This window comes from Callospermophilus lateralis, chromosome 6 (genome assembly GCF_048772815.1).
Source record: "Callospermophilus lateralis isolate mCalLat2 chromosome 6, mCalLat2.hap1, whole genome shotgun sequence".
NCBI lineage: Eukaryota > Metazoa > Chordata > Mammalia > Rodentia > Sciuridae > Callospermophilus > Callospermophilus lateralis.
Window position 1 is genome coordinate 44,390,322 of NC_135310.1, and position 14,245 is coordinate 44,404,566.

General features: G+C 35.2%; 1 protein-coding gene and 1 pseudogene across 1 annotated transcript in view; both read left to right on the plus strand.

Moving 5' to 3' along the window:
* Tbc1d32 (TBC1 domain family member 32) overlaps positions 1-14,245 on the plus strand; it is a 191,398-nt gene that overhangs the window by 109,539 nt on the left and 67,614 nt on the right. The gene's annotated exons all lie outside the window — the stretch shown is intronic.
* Positions 2,216-3,101, plus strand: LOC143401674 (eukaryotic initiation factor 4A-II pseudogene; annotated as a pseudogene).

Sequence of the window (14,245 nt, forward strand, 5' to 3'; positions counted from 1 at the left end):
ACATTGGCATTGTTTTTTCTTTTTTAAATAACTTCATTACTCAAAATATTTTTCTTTATGACAAAAAATTAAACTATGTCCAACTTTATTACATTAGATATATAATTTAATAAGGTGAAAAGAACTTTTTTAAAATCATAATTTAGAGAATAGGAGATAAATATATTTGTTTTTATTTAGTTGAGTAAAAGTGAAGAACTGAATAAAGGGTCCTGATTTTGTGTGGTTTAAGTTTTCCTTTTCCACTTCTAGTACAGAGCTTTTGTTGCTTTTTTTGTGTGACAGAGAAGCTAGAAAAGATGTTAATTCATGATCTATATGACATTTACCAAACACTATTTTAAATTTACATTTTTATTAAAGTAATAAATGTACATAGTTTAAAAAGTCAAATCGTATGGGAAAGTTCTTAAGAATGAAAAGGAATCCTCTAAATATCCTTCCATACTTCTAAGTCCACTCTTCAGAGGCTGCAAATCTTGACTCACTGCATTTGTTTCTTTTGCTATTCATTTCTAGATTTTTAAATAAAATGTTTGTTACTGTCTTGATTTTTCAACCTTAAACCTTTATCTCTTTTGTGACTTAGAAGCTTAGGATTTAGATGTTTTTTTTTTCTCTCTCTCTCTACTCTACAGTTTTATCATAATCTTGATTAAATCACCATTGAAGGCTTATAATGTTATGACTATAAATATTACTCATTGATGGATTAAAGAATAGGGCTATATGTTCTTTTTCCTTAAACTTCTTTCTTGAGTTAATTATTGCATGACTTTTTATCATAGTTTATTTTCTATGTATCTAATAATAGTGTATCTCCAGAATATTCAAAAAATTATACTGTCACCTCAGTTATTGTGTAACACAATGTTCATTATGTCCCAGGTACTTGTATTGGTTTCACATATCTTGGTGGGGAGGGGAATTGGGGATTGAATGCCAGGGCACTTTACCACTGAGCAACATTCCCAGTCCTTTTGAGACAGGGTCTCGCTGTTGTTGAGACTTGTCTTGAATTTGGTGATTCTCCTCCCTCAGCATCTAAGTTGCTTGGATTACATGTGTGCACAGTGGTGCTGGGCTCCATTTTCTTTTTCTTTTTTAATAAATGAATCAATTGTGGCATAGTGAAATGAAGTTATTTACATAAAATAACACAAATAATAATTTATGTAAGCTGGGACATTGCATCCAGGTAGTCTGGTTCCAAAGAATGTAATGCCTAACCCATGCATTGTACTTTCTTAATACATAATGTATGTGTAGTTGATTTATAGTTATTCTTTTCAGTTGTTTTAGGCCAAAAGATTTTTACATTCTTGATGGCAGAGTCCATATCCTGTTTATATGTATGTAGAAACAAACTCTGAAGCTAATGTGTACCAGGTGATCTATTTTATCACACTCTTTTGTTCTATTCTGTACTGGGGGATTCTTTTTTTCCTCTCTTGAGTTAGATCCTGTTAGCTGAAATCTAGTTTTCCATTTCTTAGTTTACTCCCTTATACTGATGGAACCACTTTTTAGTAAGAAAGGATGTGAGGGACAAAATCTTTCAGGTAGGTTGAGGCTTCCAAATTATAATTTTGGGAGCTACAAAACCAGTGGGTAAGTTGTAATTGATAGAGCAGGCCAGGAAAGGTGACACCTGAGCTGTCAATGGAGGAAATGCAAAGTAACTTTTTTGAGTTTTAGTACATCTAGAAATACTAGTAATTAAGGTACCACTGAGCATGAGATGAAAATAGAGAATTAGTTGAAAGTGTAGGTCTTTCATAATAAGATTAGTTTAAATTAATCGTAAGATGTAAGAGTATCTTCAGATTCCATGTAGTCTTGCCCTGCTCTGCTGGGTGTCTATTCTCCTACTTCAGCAAAGTTTGGAGTTTTATCTTTCAGAAATACTGAATCAAGACTCCAAGTGCAGCTGAGAGGTTTACTGTACTAAATAGGTTAAGTGTGTTTTTTTAGTAGAGTGCTTAGTGATTCTTTAGATCACGTCTAACGGCTGTGAAGATTATAACAGAGAAAATGGCAGCCCAGAGGAAATGTACCCTGATGATGTAGTCAAGGGAAACTGGAATAGTTTGTTGACAATTTTGATGGTATGAATTTAAAGGAGTCTCTTCTTGGGGGCATGTATGCTTACAGTTTTGAGATGCTTTCTTCTGTTCATCAGAGGGCTATTATTCCTTGAAATGGAAGATATGACATGATTGGTCAAGCTCAGTTATGTACTGGCAAGATAATCACATTTGCTATTTCCATCTTGCAACAGTTGGAGACTGAGTTCAAGGCGATCCAAGCAGTAGTATTGACCCCAGAAAACTGCTCCACAGATCCAAAATGGAATTCTGAAACTTGGAAACACTGTGGAGAAACTTGTCACACCTGCATTGGTAGAACTCATGTTCCAAATTAAGTGCAAAACATGTAGGCTGAAGCACCTTATGTTGTTGGTGAACCCAGGAGGATGTTTGACTATACTGAACAGATGACAGCTTTCTCCAAAATGGATCAGAATGTTTGTGTTGGGTGAAGTATATGAAATGATAAACTGAGGGTTTAACAATCAAATCTGCAAGGTTTTCCAAAAATTAAATACAGATAATCTGGTTGTATTGGAAGTGAGCAGAAATTCATGAAAGACCCCATTTGAATTCTGGTGAAGAAGAAGAATTGACTCTTGAAGAAATCAAACAATTTTAATGTTAAAAGGGAGGATTAACTTGGATATACTTTGTGACTTGTATGAGACACTGACCATTGAGCAGGCAGTTATTTTTTCTCAATACAAGGCACAAGATGTACTGGTTTGCTGAGAAAGTGTATGCTCGGGACTTCACAGTTTCTGCTCTGCATGGTGACACGGACCAGTAAGAGAAAGATGTTTCATGAGGGAATTCTGATCCGAGGGAAGCTGTGTTCTGATCATGACTAACTCATTGGTTCTTAGGATTGATGTGCACCAAGTGTTATAAACTATGATCTACCTAACAGTCATGAACACTACACTCATAGGCATCAACAGCAGCAGTAGATGAGAAGATAGTACTTACAAACAGTGTTGCCTTTATCTGAAATGGGAATCCTAAACAAAACTGCATGGTTTGAATGAAGAGTGAGTCAGCATTTAACAACAACAACAACAACAACAAAATATTAAATGCTGTTTACTGCTATTTTAAAGATATATTGTGATTATATATTTTTCTCTCACCCATTTATTTTTCTTGGAATTAATTAATAAGATATCATTTTTCTACTTGTTTAGTTTTTTTTTCCTGTTTGTCTAACAGCAATGAATCTCAAGCCTATTATACAAAAATATAATAATGTCTAATATTTGAAGAAGTGCTTACTATTGCCAGGACTGTTCTAAGCACTTCAGGTATTTTGAATCATTTAAACCTCAGAGCACTAAAGTCCCAAACAGCAATAACTCTCACCTACTACAGTATAATTTCCCTCTTACAAACAAAAATGTTCTTATCCTCTTCTATCAGTGTTTGGTGATTTTCTTTCTTTGTTAGTTCATTTACAGTCATATCATCATACACTATAACCTGTAGTCCAAATTACAAAATCAATAGCCTATATAAAAAGGGAAACAGAGATGGAAGAAAAAGGAAATTGATTACTATATAAATGTTTACTTAACAGAGAAAGATTGAAAATATGGTTGATGAAATGCAATTCTTATCTCTACAAGTAAACTTGAGACTTTAGATGGCATTTATAACTTCCCCTACCAGCTGTTCTATTTTAGTTTGTTTTTCAAATAGCTGGTTAGAGCATTTAAAAAATCTTACATATATTTAAGCTCTAGTTCTATATGTAGAGCTTTATATTTGTGGTTCTGGAGGCCATAATGGTCTTGTCTGTATTGAGTTGCATAAATCTTCCATTAATTTTTAACACTAGCCTTGGAGAGTGCTACAGGGGATCCCTTAGATATCAGCTTTATCCCCTTTGCCTCAGTTGTATAGCCATAGGCTTGTTTTCAGTGATAATCATGATCTGTTCCTCCAGCCAACACACTTACTTTATTCTCCTTATTGGTTATAAGGATATAAGGAAGCCTTAGAGGGTAGGGAAAAGTTTAAATGTTCAGGCCAGTAGAATACTCCACTTTATAATAAGGTCTTAAAACATCCACCTCTTACACCCATAAGTTAATGGGTTAGAAAACCAAAGGAAACCTTCATTTCCTCTTCTACCCCTTAGTTCTTAGACCCATATGTTACAATTATAAGAGCAATAACACCATTTATTGGTTTCTGTTTTAGAGCATCTTAGAGAATAGCACTGCAAGGTGTTGTGTCCTGTGTGATGTCATTACGAGTATGCAACGTGCCATTCCACTAATACCAAGATAAATTGCTTTGGGGAAATAGGGTGCAACAAAAGAGTGGTGAACTCCGTGGATATTTGCTCAGTGCTTTACTTCTTTTGTTAAGTTAGTTTCTTGGTCAGAAGTAGTGTTTTATTGATGGCATGAACCTTGGTGAAGCATCTGTAAGTCCACATGTAGTAAGATAGAGTTTCATAGAGAAGCAGGGTGGCCAAGGATGTGAAGTCTGTGTCTTGGGTAAGAAGATGTTTAATGTCATCAGCCTGCCACTAGGTAGCTGGTTGTTCCTCCTGTTATGTCTTATATCTTGAGTCCAGTGTTGGCCCCTACTTGTTGCAGTCTGGGCACTCACTAATAAATATCCCTCATCTGTGATGAGGAAATTCATATTGTTCAGCTCATTGGTAATTTCTTTGCACATTTAGCAAACAGTCTGATAATGAATGTGATAAAATTTTCTAATTTGTGCAAAGCAGTTAAATTGTGCAAAGCAGCACTTGTAAGACAAACTTGAACTGGTCCTAAGAGTGCATGTATATTGAAAATTGTATGAATATATGGCTGACATTAACAATACACACCCATGGCTCATGGAAAATTTTTTCTAACTAGCTATCTAGGGAAGAAAAACAAATATTAAGCCTCATTTTTAGATAGTACTGACAACACCAGCACATGATAGAATTGAACTGTCAGAACTTTATAGCTTTCAAAGAGGAAAAGTTGAAATACATATCTATTTTTTCACTTTGTCTGGAAGGAGATAAGACTTTAGGAAATTATTTATGTAGTTTTATGGACCATGACTAATGGAAGGGCTGGGTGGTTAGGAGTTCAGAATAAGAAAGATTGGAGAATTAGTTTAAGAAGATTGATGGAAAAGATGGTCCTCTGAAAATAAATTGATAGATTAATATTGACTTGTGTAATTGTTCTTTTAAGAGCTCCCTACTTCTGCAAAGGAGGCAAAATAATCTCCTTTGTTGATGGGTAGGCTCTTTCCTCAACTCCTCTTGTGCTTGTTCTAATTGGGATTATGAACAAAGTGGCCATGGTGATAGGAGCTTGAAATTATTTTTTATTAAGGGTCATAAAATATGAATAGTTTTTTAGTAAAGGGACCATGAATTCACTCTAAAATTCTAGTGGTTTATGTGTTTCTTTTTTTCTCTTTTAAAAAAAAATTTTTAAAGATATACATGATAGTAGAGTGTATTTTGACATTATGCATACATGGAGTATAACTTATTCTAATTAGCATTGTGTGTGATTCTTGTTCCACCTTGCCAAAAGCTGCTTCTTTTTTTTTTTTTTTTTTTGTACTGGGGATTGAACTCAGGGGCACTCAACCACTGAGCCACATTCCCAGCCCTATTTTGTATTTTATTTAGAGACAGGGTCTCACCGAGTTGCTTAGGGCCTTGATGTTACTGAGGCTGGCTTAGAACTTTTGATTTTCCTGCCTCTGCCTCCCAAACCACACCAAAATCTTCTTGTAATATCCAGTTTGTTCCTGAAACATTGAGCAGTATAGAATCTGCTGAATTAAAGGTCCACATGATAGACTTTCTTGATTTGGAGCCTGCCTGAATTTTACATCTTATTTTTGTTTTGGGTCATACTCAAAATTGATACGATTGATAAGCAGTACACTTAAATATGGTAGATATTGCTTCTAAAATTCAAGAGTTCTAAAATCATGATCTGTGCCATTTTCTTGGTGATAAATGATGTAAAATTTAGCAATTTATGGTGCATTTTACAGGTGATATATCAACATGCCAGGCCACTAGTTTTCAGAAACTTTACTGAAATGGCAAGCCTCTTGAATTTTATTTATGCGTCAGTCACTCTCTGGCATACCTATGCTTTACTAAAACATCTGGAGTACCAGCTATGTCCTGCTCACACAGGTATAGTTAATATCATCAGTAGAGTAAATTTTCACAATAATCTCTCAGATAGTAGGACAGTCAAGACTGCCTTGGATTAAAGTTTGAGAAAACTATAAAGGCATATTGTCTAAAATTGTCAGATTTAATTTTTGTTGATCCCAGTGCAAATTTCCTAAAGTTATAAAAAAAATCATATGCTTATTTTACATATAAAACAACCTGGCTACATTCCAAAGAAAGTCAACAATTATTCATGGTAAAACTAAATTTATTGGTAAATAAGATAAAAGTTCTAAGAATCATTTTTTGATCTTTTAAAGAAAAAGATAAATAAAAATAATTTAAAATACATTTGTATAGAGAAATCAACAAATTAAAAATAAAAGTTTTAGGAAAACATGCAGGCATGAATCTGAGAACGTTAACAGTAGACTGTCTATTCCACTCATAAACCTTAGTCTGTGCCTTGTTAGGTTACTTTTATCAAGATAAGGTTTCATTCATAGAAACCTAAGAGTGTAGTCAAATACAGTAGCTGTTAGTTTATTCCCTTTTTCATACAAAGCTAAAGGATATGACAATCCTACCCCACTATTATAATTCTTATGGTTCCCAGAAACCCAAACAGTGTAGTACTCTTGAGGATGGGGTGCTACTTGAAGGCAATAAATACATAAGATTTCCTACAGCAAAATTCTTAACCTCTCCATGTTTCCTTATGTGTTAAATGTTGACAGTAACTATACCTTACAAAGCTATTGTGAGACTAAATATGCTGTACCTCTCCCAAATTTAGAACATGGTAAGCACCTGATAGAGATAAATGTCTATTAGATTGCATAAAAATATGAATTTTTAGATAAATTCTCTTGAGATACTAGTGTAGATATTTTGGGCTCTATACAATCTTAGTTTTGGTGAAATTATTACAGAGTATATTAAGTTAAATTCTGAATGAATCAGAGGAAAATGCACATTTACAATATTTAATATTCTAATTTAGGTAAGAGCTGAGTCTATTGAAATATTTGTATACTTCAGTTACATATGTAGCTTTCTTTGTATAGCTTATGTGCTTTTTATATTTTTTCATCATCTGTTATATTTTTGTTTTTACTAACAGGATTTCTGTTTTCCATAGTAATGCTGTAATTAGATTTTTTTAAAAATATGTTTTAGTTGTCAATGGACCTTTATTTTTTTATTTATTCGTATGTGGTGCTGAGAATTGAATTCAGTGCCTCACACATGCTAGGCAAGCACTCTAGCACTGAGCCACCACCCCAGGCCCTGTAATTGGTTTTTGATGTTGTGTTATAAGTAAATTTATGTAGTTTTTGACGTATTGCTTTAATGGCCATCCTATATAATATATATATATATATTATTACACACATACACATACACAACCCTACTTCTTGTTTACTCCTTATCAACAAAATGGCAACATCACATTTACTTCCTTAGGTGTTAACCCTGGAGTTTTTACACTAGTTCTCCCTTTTCCATGGAAAATACATACCAAAATTCCTGGGGAATGCATAAAGCCACTGATAGTATTAAAATGTATGTATGTATGCATGTGTGTGTGTGTGTGTGTGTGTGTGTGTGTGTGTGTGTGTGTATAAATCTGTTTATACATATATATATAGTACTTTTTCCTATACAAACTTATACACATATATGTGATAAAATTTAAGTTGTAAATTAGGCATAGTAAATACTGACAATCATAATAAATAATTTAGAACGTTTATGACAATATGCTATAATAAGAGTTATGTGAATACAGTCTCTCTTATAGTATCTTTTTGTACTATATTAACTATTCTTGATAGGATGTGAGATAATATAATGCTATGTGATGAGCTGAAATGAGGTGAACAATGTAGGGTTAGGCTATTATGTAAAGGATACTTGAACACAAGCCCTGTGATATGTGATGGTTTATCTGATACCCAAATCAGCTACTAGGTGGCTCAATAGGCAGGTAGCATATACAGGGTGGGTATCAGTCCTGAAGCAGATGGTATTGCATTTCTTTACATACTTAAAACATCACTCAAGGAAAAGGGTTCACAAGAGGTATGATCACTAGAGGTGGGACTGATAGGGTGTCCCTATAAGAATCTATCACATAGCTACTCCTTTCAATCAACAAATCATTACAGTAGCCTATTTTAAGCAACTGTCTTATCTAAATTATTGTTATAGCTTTTTAAAATGTTTTCCCTACATCTGCTCCTAATTTTAGTCTATTCTGTACATAGAAGGCACAGAGATTCCACTGAAACACAAATCATTTCAAAGTTATACTCCCAGTTTCTCATAGAATGAAACTGGACTTCAGTGGCTGTTTTTAGATCACCATACAAAAATCCAGAGTCAATGCAATGACCTGTTTGATCTGGCACCTGTGATATTTGGACTCATATTATTGCTTTGACCTTATCTCCTAATACTTCTCCTTTTCTCATTTCACCTCAGCAACATTGGCCCCTTAATGTTCTTCAAACATGGTAGAAATGATTCCACATTGGGACTTGGCTAAAGTGGTTTGTTCTGATTGGAGAATTTCCCCCACCCCCACCAATAACTCCCTGGCTTACTTCCTCATTTTGTATGGTATGCACTGAGGTGTCACCATTTTAGGGGATTCTTTCATGATCACTTTATTTAGAATGACACACAGTGATCCATTTCTACCATTCCTTTGTTGGAACTTCTTTTTTCTTTTTTTACTTCCCTGCTTTAGCTATATCCATTTTGTGTTTTGGTTTTGTATTTATTTTGTTCATAGTTTATTTCCCAGCTCTAGTATTTTAAGTTCCATAGGGACTGAAATTTTTGTGTATAAAATATTCAATGGTATATCCCCAGCACCTAAAACAATGGTAGGCACTTAATAGGTATTTAATCAGCATTTTAAAAAATAAATTGCATTTTACATCATTGGGAGGGACGCGCACATATAATTAATATCATATTCTTCTTTCAATGAACATCATATTCCTTTTAGATAGTACATCTCATTATTTTTGTCTTAGCATTGGGTTGAATTTCCAGAATGATGAGAATGATGTTTAAAAAATAAACAGGGCAAGTACCTTAAAGTCCAGTTTGGGGAAGGACCCGGTGTCTGTTCCAGGGACCAGACTCTGTACCCAACCCACATCCCTACCACCAAAGCATACTGTAGCAGCCAGAGCAGAATGGGGTGTTTGCTTTTTATTAGTGATGCATACAAATCAAATGAACAATAAAATAACAAAAAGAGAAAAAAAATAGCCCCATAAAACAACAAACAGTGAGGAATTTCATTATAGCTGAAGCAACACTGGCTCAGGTACCACTATGGCTGCTTACCTTATGCTATTGATTCTTATTACTGTATTCACAAGGTATCACATTATTAAAATAAAAGTCATCTTCTCTCTTGTCCCTCATTCCTTTTGTGAGATGGTGGGAGCAGGAAGGGTGGCCAGTGGGTCTGACCCTCACCTTCCCTCACTGAGGCCAGCCATGGGCACCTTTGCAAGTAGCTAGTTGCTTTACGTTGATCTCATAGCCAACACAGGCCTTAAATTGTGCTTCCTGGTTTGATTTTTATTTATTTTCCATTTTATGAATGTGGGTCTGTCTACTCCCTTCAGTGTTAAGTAGAAACTCTGGGGGAATCTATCTTACCTCCCTGCCTTTCTCAAAAGTTCTCCCTCTGTTATCAACCATCTCTCTGAAACAGGTACTGGGCATAGGGTGGGCAAGGGTCTGGGGTGATCTGGCCCAGGAGCCCTTTGTTAGACCACCAGTTTTGCTCCATCCTTTTTGAAATAAAATGCCCATTAGTAAATTCTTAGACTCTTGAAAATAAAACTCCTCCCTTTTCTTCAAAAGGGGAAGGGGGTGTACAGTTTTACCTTTTGTGACATTAATGGGGATACCTTTTCTGTTTGAGTTAGCTGTTGTATTGAGTTAGATTTGTTTTTAAACCAAACTAAAGAAGTATCCTTTATTTAGGATTTTTTGGAGGACAGGAAATAGAGAAGATGTTACATTTTTAAATCAAAGATCTTTTAAGCATCTCATCAGATAATTATGTTTTTTATATTACATTTTGATGTTACAAATTACATCAGGACATAGTTTAATATTAAAACTTTTTTCTTCCTAGAATGAATTGTGCTTGTCACAGTAGTCTATTTAAGTTTAGTAATGGGTCATATTCGTTGAGCTTTACATTATTCCTTGTGCTTGTAAGGTCTTAAAAGTCTATGTCACTTATTTGAGTTTTTGATTTATTCATTCTCTAGTGAGAATTTGATTCAGGCGTGTATTTGCTCATAAGCAGATTTGCTCCAGTTTACCTTGCATTACATCATTGCCCACCTTATCCACCCATATACTCCTCCTTTTATATCCTAAGCTGGAGATCTATTGATGGTCATTTTTATCACCTATTCATCAATTTAGTAGTCTAAAGAGAAAGAGTTGACTAATTTCTCCTTAATCCTTATTAACCTACAGTCTACATATCTTCGTTAAAGATGACTTGATTTTTACCATTATTTGAGCTAAACACCAATAGGCATCCTTGACTTCTGTCTGCCTTTCACTTCACAGACTGTCTAGCAAAAAATCCCATCTACTTGTTAACACAACTTTACATTTTTATATCAGAGTCTATATCCTAACTTTTGTTTGTATGTCATTACTTTGCTGCTTAATTTGGGAGTTGTGTAATACATTTAAATTATCTCCCAATGTTAGACGTCCTTCCACTGTTTTTCCATTGCTCTATCGGTATTGAATGTTACTCTGGCCACGCCTAATGACAACTGGATTTTTTTCCCCACGGTTTTAGTGACTTCCTCTTTTTTTCTGGATACCTGAATGATTGAATGACCCAACCCCTTCCCTTACCTCAACTCACCTCAACTCAACTCACCTCACTTCACCTCACCTCACCTCAGTGTACCTTTCCCTTTCTCTTTTTTAATTTTCTTAAAGTCCACTAACATACCAGGCTATATCTTGGTGTTGACACTTTAGGTTCAGTTTACCCTGGGATATACTGTACTCTTGACATTTTTACATTCATACTTCTTTTCTGTCAGGAAGATGTTCTTGCTCAGGATCTTTAAAGGTATTCCCTGTTAGATTATTTCAGTTTTCTCTTCAAGAAATCAGTCATTTAAACTTATTTCCATTGTATTTTCCACATTCTTCTCATCTGTTTCCGTGTCCATTGCTGCATTTAAATTTAATTTATTTTTTTTTTACTTATAGATGGACACATTATCTTTTTTTTTTTTAATTAATTTTTATTGTAGGTTGTTCAAAACATTACATAGTTCTTGATATATCATATTTCACACTTTGATTCAAGTGGGATATGAACTCCCATTTTTACCCCATATACAGATTGCAGAATCACTTCAGTTGCACAACCATTGATTTACATATTGCCATTCTGGAGTCTGTTGTATTCTGCTGCCTTTCCTATCCTCTACTATCCCCCCTCCCCCCTCCCCTCCCCTCTTCTCTCTCTACCCCCTCTACTGTAATTCATTTCTCCCCCTTATATTTTCCCTCCTTTCCCCTCACTTCCTCTTGTATGTAATTTTGTATACCCCTGAGGGTCTCCTTCCATTTACATGCAATTTCCCTTCTCTCTCCCTTTCCCTCCCACCTCTCGTCCTTGTTTAATGTTAATCTTCTTCTCATGTTCTTCGTCCCTATTCTGTTCTTAGTTACTCTCCTTATATCAAAGAAGACATTTGGCATTTGTTTTTTAGGGATTGGCTGGCTTCACTTAGCATAATCTGCTCTAATGCCATCCATTTCCCTCCAAATTCTATGATTTTGTCATTTCTTAATGCAGAGTAATACTCCATTGTGTATAAATGCCACATTTTTTTTATCCATTCATCTATTGAAGGGCATCTAGGTTGGTTCCACAGTCTTGCTATTGTGAATTGTGCTGCTATGAACATGGATGTAGCAGTGTCCCTATAGTGTGCTCTTTTTAGGTCTTTAGGGAATAGACCGAGTAGTGGAATAGCTGGATCAAATGGTGGTTCCATTCCGAGCTTTCCAAGAAATCTCCATACTGCTTTCCAAATTGGCCGCACCAATTTGCAGTCCCACCAGCAATGTACAAGAGTACCCTTTTCCCCACATCCTCGCCAGCACTTGTTGCTGTTTGACTTCCTAATGGCTGCCAATCTTACTGGAGTGAGATGGTATCTTAGGGTGGTTTTGATTTGCATTTCTCTGACTGCTAGAGATGGTGAGCATTTTTTCATATACTTGTTGATTGATTGTATGTCCTCCTCTGAGAAATTTCTGTTCAGGTCCTTGGCCCATTTGTTGATTGGGTTATTCGTTATCTCATTGTCTAATTTTTTTAGTTCTTTGTATATTCTGGATATTAGGGCTCTGTCTGAAGTGTGAGGAGTAAAGATTTGTTCCCAGGACGTAGGCTCCCTATTTACCTCTCTTATTGTTTCTTTTGCTGAGAAAAAACTTTTTAGTTTGAGTAAGTCCCATTTGTTGATTCTAGTTATTAACTGTTGTGCTATGGGTGTCCTATTGAGGAATTTGGAGCCCGACCCCACAGTATGTAGATCATAGCCAACTTTTTCTTCTATCAGACGCCATGTCTCTGATTTGATATCAAGTTCCTTGATCCACTTTGAGTTAACTTTTGTGCATGGCGAGAGAAAGGGATTCAGTTTCATTTTGTTGCATATGGATTTCCAGTTTTCCCAACACCATTTGTTGAAGATGCTATCCTTCTTCCATTTCATGCTTTTAGCCCCTTTATCAAATATAAGATAGTTGTAGTTTTGTGGATTGGTTTCTGTGTCCTCTATTCTGTACCATTGGTCCACCTGCCTGTTTTGGTACCAGTACCATGCTGTTTTTGTTACTATTGCTCTGTAGTATAGTTTGAAGTCTGGTATAGCTATACCGCCTGATTCACACTTCCTGCTTAGCATTGTTTTTGCTATTCTGGGTCTTTTATTTTTCCATATGAATTTCATGATTGCTTTCTCTATTTCTACAAGAAATGCCGTTGGGATTTTGATTGGCATTGCATTAAACCTATAGAGAACTTTTGGTAATATCGCCATTTTGATGATGTTACTTCTACCTATCCATGAACAGGGTATATTTTTCCATCTTCTAAGATCTTCTTCTATTTCTCTCTTTAGGGTTCTGTAGTTTTCATTGTATAAGTCTTTCACCTCTTTTGTTAGGTTGATTCCCAAGTATTTTATTTTCTTTGAGGATATTGTGAATGGGGTGGTTGTCCTCATTTCCATTTCAGAGGATTTGTTGCTGATATACAGGAATGCCTTTGATTTATGCGTGTTGATTTTATAGCCTGCCACTTTGCTGAATTCATTTATTAGCTCTAATAGTTTCTTTGTAGACCCTTTTGGGTCTGCTAGGTATAGAATCATGTCATCTGCAAATAGTGATAATTTGAGTTCTTCTTTTCCTATTTTTATGCCTTTAATTTCTTTCGTCTGTCTAATTGCTCTGGCCAGTGATTCGAGAACTATGTTGAACAGAAGTGGTGAGAGAGGGCATCCCTGTCTTGTTCCAGATTTTAGAGGGAATGCCTTCAGTTTTTCTCCATTCAGAATGATGCTAGCCTGAGGCTTAGCATAGATTGCTTTTACAATGTTGAGGTATGTTCCTGTTATCCCTAGTTTTTCTAGAGTTTTGAACATAAAGGGATGCTGTACTTTGTCGAATGCTTTTTCCGCATCTATCGAGATGACCATATGGTTCTTATTTTTAAGCCTGTTGATGTGGTGAATAACATTTATTGATTTCCGTATATTGAACCAACCTTGCATCCCAGGGATAAATCCTACCTGATCATGGTGCACAATTTTTTTGATATGTTTTTGTATCCGGTTCGCCAGAAGTTTATTGAGGATTTTTGCATCTAGGTTCATTAGAGATATTGGTCTGTAGT